Genomic DNA, 6,000 nt, shown 5'->3' with positions numbered 1-6,000 from the left:
AAGTAATGTGTTAGTAACTAGAAGACAAAAAGAGTGTTTTAATCCTCAGAAAATGGAATGGGTTACCTCCTGAGACAGTGAGTCTTCTGTTGTTGGAGCTGTTCAGAGGCTACATGTCAATTCTTTGGTGAGCAGGGGGCGGGTAAAATGCTTGAACGGGAAGGGGATTAGACTGGTGATTTTTTAAGTCCCCTTTAACTCAGAAATTGTATAATCATTCCTGCATGTCTATGTCTGGTTCCCAACCATGCTATTTAGTTTGGTACTTACCGCTTTTCCAGTATATATGGAATACAAAGAACCCTGCTTTGAAGAGAAAAGGTATGTTTTTAGTTCTTGCTCTACCACTGCTGGTAGAGTAACTTCGAGAAAAATTAGAGCTTTCTAAGTCTTAATGTCTTCATGTATACAATAAGAAATTTATCTAACACTTACATAACATTTACTTGTGCCAGGTCCTCATCTAAGGACCTGGCACATATGAACTCACTTAATCCTCTCATAACAACCCCATGAATTAGGTAGTTTTTATGTTTATTTTTCAGTTGTGGAAGCCAAAGGGTCTTGCCCAAGGCCACGCATGGTAGGTGTTCTTCCCATCTGTTTACAGAGTCCACATTCTCAGCCTCTACTCTACACTTGTCGTAAGATGCACAAGATAATTTTGTCAGACAATGGATGCAGAAGTGCTTTGTTATTATGATTACGACTACATATAAAGAAAGTAATATAGATATGTTTAAACAACGAGAAGAGAGAAAAAATAAAGTTTAAGTGATTTGTAGGAACACCAGTCTACTCTACTGAAAGAAAAACGTGTGGCTGGGCGCGGTGGCTCACGCCTGTAATCCCAACACTTTGGGAGGCCGAGGCAGGCGGATCACTTGAAGTCAGGAGTTTGAGACCAGCTTGGCCAATATGGTAAAAACCCATCTCTACTAAAAATACAAAAATTAGCCAGACGTGATGGTGTATGCCTGTAATCCCAGCTACTCAGGAGGCTGAGGCACGAGAATCACTTGAACCTGTGGGCCGGAGGTTGCAGTGAGCGGAGATTGTACCACTGCATTCCAGCTTGGGTGACAGAGTGAGACTCTGTCTTAAAATTAATAGATATCATGCAACATGAGAATAATTATGTTTATTGTTTTGTTATTGCTTTATACATTATTTTTTCAATCAAATTTTCAAAGACATTGCTGGTGTGTAGAAAGGCAACTTTTTTTTTTTTTTTTTGAGACAGGGTGTCACTCTGTCACCCAGGCTGGAGTGCAGTAGTGCGATCACAGCTCACCGTAACCTTGACCTCCCAGGCTCAGGCAGTCCTCCCACCTCACCCTCCTGAGTAGCTGGGACTACAGGCATGTGCCACCATGCCTGGCTAATTTTTGTATTTTTTGTAGAGACAGGGTTTCACCATGTGGCCCAGGCTGGTCTTGAACCTCTAGGCTTAAGCGATTGGTCTGCCTTGGCCTCCCAAAGTGCTGGGATTATAGGTGTGAGTCACTGCATCTGGCCTATATTCTTTTAAATCAAAATTAATTGACATATATTGGAGTGTTATCTGTAAGGACCGATACTGGGTGCTGAAGGAGACAGGTGAATTTTTCTTTTTTTTTTTTTTTTTTAGATGGAGTCTTGCTCTGTTGCCCAGACTAGAGTGCAGTGGCATGATCTTGGCTTACTGCAATGTCCGTCTCCTGGGATCAAGTGATTCTCACGCCTCAGCCTCTCCGAGTAGCTGGGACTACAGTTGCATGCCACCACGCCTGGCTAATTTTTTGTATTTTTAGTAGAGACGGGGTTTTACCATGTTAGCCAGGATGGTTTTGATCTCCTGACCTTGTGATCCACCTGCCTCACCCTCCCAAAGTGCTGGGATTACAGGCATGAGCCACCATGTCCAGCCAGGTGAATTTGTTAAACATAGGAGGCAATCAATATTTTAAATTAAATGTACTGTTTAATGGGAGTCTATAATTGTTACTGTCGCAGTCTTGTGGTGGTGGTGGTGGTGGAAAGGCAAGGGGGCAAGTGATTGATGTTCAAGGCAGGCAGGGGATGCAAGATGCAATGGAAGTTGCATTCCTATTACTCAACCCACTCTGCGTTCAAAACTCCCTGTTCAGTCAGCAAATATTATTAAAGTGCCCACTACGTTCCAGATACTCTCTTAGGTACTAGGGATATGGAAGTGAATAAAACACACCATTTCATCCCTTCATGAAGTTACAGTCTAGGCAAGAAACAAATGAGTAAAACGTGTGGTATGTTAAATAGTGATAAACGGGCAGGGTGTAGTGGTTCACGCCTGTAATCTCAGCACTTTGAGAGACATGCAGATCACTTGAGCCCAGGAATTCAAGACCAACTTGGCCAACATGGTGAAACCCCGTCTCCACTAAAAATACAAAAAAAATAGCTGGGCGTGGTGGTGCACGCCTGTGGTCCCAGCTACTCAGGGGGCTGAGGTGGGAGGATCACTTGAGCCCAGGTGGTGGAGGTTGCATTGAGCTGAGATCACACCACTGCACTCCAGCCTGGGCGACAGAGCCAGACTCTGTCTCAAAAACAGAAAGAAAAAAAAAAATAGCGATAAGTGCCAGGAGAAAAATACTAGGGAAGAGGATTAGGAATTGTGCCTGCTTTCATGCTTGTATCCATGGGTTTGAGGATGGCCTGCAATCTCGATAATGTGCCAAGGGAGAGCCTCAGCAAGAAGGTGACCTTTGAGTCAACACTTACAGAATGTGAGGTAATGAGCCACGCAGATATCTAGGTTAAGGGCAATCCAAGCAGAGAAAATGGCAAATGCAAAGGCCCTGAGGTGGGATGCGGGACACGTTCAAGGCACAGTGAGGAGGTGGCTGGTAGGAGTGAGAGAAATTAGTAGGAAATGAAGTTTGAGAGTTTAGATGGGATGAGGGCAGAATGTGTAGAGTTTTGTAGGCCAAGAAAAGGATTTTGGCCTTTTTCCTGCACAAGATAAGAAGCTGTATGGAGAGTTTTAGTCAAACAAGTGACCTGATCTAACTGCGGCAACTGGGTAGGTAATACTGTTGATAGTAGGGGCAAGGGTGAAAACAGAAGATGAAAGAATAGTTTGGACTGGGGCAGTAGCAGTGAAGGTGGTGAGAAAGGCTCAGATTCTGGGTTAAGGATTCGATACTGGGATCAGGGTAATAAGAGATGAAAGAAAACCTCTTTGAATTTATAACAGCAAAATGTAATTTTCCTCCTTAAAAAAATAAATCACAACAACAAAATAACCCTATTAAAATGGGCAAAAAAAAAAAAAAGCCGGGTGCAGTGGCTTATGCCTGTAATCCCAGCACTTTGGGAGGCCGAGGCGGGCGGATCGCCTGAGGTCAGGAGTTCGAGACCAGCTTGGCCAACATGGTGAAACCCCATCTTTACTAAAAATACAAAAATTAGCTGGGTGTGGTAGTGCACACCTGTAGTCCCAGCTACTCGAGAGGCTGAGGCAGGAGAATCCCTTGAACCTGGGAGGTGGATGTTGCAGTGAGCCGAGATCATGCCTCTGTACTCCAGCTTGGGAGACAGAGCAAGACTCTGTCTCAAAAACAAATAAATAAATACATAAAATGGGCAAAAAACTTCAACAGGTATTTCTCCAAAGAAGATATACAAATGACCAACAAGAATAGGTAAAGATGTTCAACATCACTAATCATTAGAGAAATACAAATTAAAACCACAGTAAGATATCACATTATACCAAACAGGATAGCTACCATAAACAAATATAGAAAATAACAAGTGGTGGTGAAAATGTGGAGAAATTGGGACTCTTATGCACTTTTGGTGAGAACGTAAAATGGTGCAGCCACTATTGAAAACCGTATGGCGATTCCTCAAAAAATTAAACATAGAAAATATGATCCAGCAATTCCACTTTTGAGTATACATCCCAAAAAGTCGAAAGGAGAGACAGGAACAGATATTTGTACCCCCATGTTCATATCAGCATTATTCACAATAGCCAAAAGGTGGAAACAACTTAAATGTTCATTGATAGATGAATGGATACACACAATGTGTATATACACACAACAGAATTTTGTTCAGCTTTGAAAAGGAAGGAAATGGCCAGGGGCGGTGGCTCATGCCTGTAACCCCAGCACTTTGGGAGGCCAAGGTGGGTGGATCACCTGAGTTTAGGAGTTCAAGACCAATCTGGCCAACATGGCGAAACCCTGTCTCTACTAAAAATACAAAAATTAGCCTTGCGTGGTGGTGGGCACCTGTAAACCCAGCTACTCGGGAGGCTGAAGTGGGAGAATTGCTTGAACCCAGGAGGTGGAGCCTAGATCATGCCACTGCACTCCAGTGTTGATGACACAGCAAGAGTACATCTTAAAAAAAAAAAAAAGGTAAGGAAATGCTGACGCATGTTACAACATGGATGGACCTTGAAGGCATTATACCAAGTGAAATAAGCCAGTAACAAAAAGGCAGATACTGGATGATTCTATTTATATGAGGTATCTAGAGTAGTCAAATTCATAGAAATAGAAAGTTGATTGGTGGTTGCCAGGGGCTGGAGGGAAGGGGAAGTGGGCAGTTGTTTAATGAATATGGAGTTTCAGTTTGGCAAGATGAAAATCTGGAGATTGGCTGCACAACAGGGTGAATGTATGTAACACTACTGATCTGTACACTTCAAAATGAGTACGATGGTAAATTTTATGTGTATTTTATCACAATTAAAAAAATCACTAGACATCTAACTTTTCAGTAATGTGTCTATTTTCAGGTAAATTTGCCAGTTAACAGAAGCCAATATAGGCCAGTTTTCATATTCCTTAGTGTTATCACACTGTCGCACTCACTGTTTTACCATTTTCCCTTCTGATTTCATTTTTCTCTTAGCATTTACTACTATCTAACATATATTTTACTCATTTGTCTGTGTTCCCCATCAGAAATAACTTCATGAGGGGAGGGATTTTCTATTACACTTAGTGAAAAGTAAATCCCTCAAGTAGGAACACTACAAGTAAGCACAGGTTTTTTTTACAGTGTTTGCTTAATGGCTAGTAAACTATCTCAGCCAGTATCTGAGTGACTATCCTGACTTGTATCATTTAAAAAGAAAAAAGGCCTGGCGCGGTGGCTCACGCCTGTGATCCTAGCACTTTAGGAGGCCGAGACGGGTGGATCACTTGAGGTCAGGAGTTCCAGACCAGCCTGGCCAACATGGTGAAACCTCTTCTCTACTAAAAGTAAAACAATTAGCTGGGCGTGGTGGCACATGCCTATAGTCCTAGCTACTTGGGAGGCTGAGGTAGGAGAATCGCTTGAACCTGGGAGGTGGAGGTTACAGTGAGCCGAGATTGTGCCAGTGCACTCCAGTCTGGGTGACAGAGTGAGACTCCGTCTCAAAATAAATAAATAAATAAATAAAAATGAAGAAAAGTACTAAATGCAAACTTCTTAAGATCACCTGCAACTTCGATGCTAAATACTAAATATTCCTTAAATTTAGACAGTAGTTTATTCAATTTAGTAAAGATCAAAAAGTTATATTTTGTCATTTATGATACCAAATGGAATGGTCTTGTATTATCAGTGATTATGATGCTTCTCGCAATGACAGTTATAACTTTCTGGAAAATCCTTGCTCAAATCATCAAAATTAAGATTTCTTACTACATAAAGGCTATGAAGAGCTGATGTGTAATTATATTGGCTCTGCAAATATTGGGACAGAAATATGAGTTTGCCATTAGTGTAAGAAAAGCTTCAGAATATGTATGCAAATTTGGCAAATTGAGTTGGTTTTCCCCATGGTACTTCGAATAAAAGAGACACTTTAACAAATCACAGGTTCATAGAAAATCTCGTTTCGTGGTCTATTTTCTAAAATAATAGGAAATGAACTTTTAATAAAAGTACATGAGGACTTTGGATGAAAGGTTTATTTTTCACAGAAGTGAAGTGCAGGTGAAAAGGGGCAATTCCTAGAATATCTGAAGG

The sequence above is a fragment of the Symphalangus syndactylus genome, chromosome 5 (assembly GCF_028878055.3).
Source record: "Symphalangus syndactylus isolate Jambi chromosome 5, NHGRI_mSymSyn1-v2.1_pri, whole genome shotgun sequence".
Classification (NCBI taxonomy): Eukaryota; Metazoa; Chordata; class Mammalia; order Primates; family Hylobatidae; genus Symphalangus; species Symphalangus syndactylus.
The sequence above is the reverse complement of the archived record's forward strand: the minus strand, read 5'-3'. Positions refer to the sequence as shown.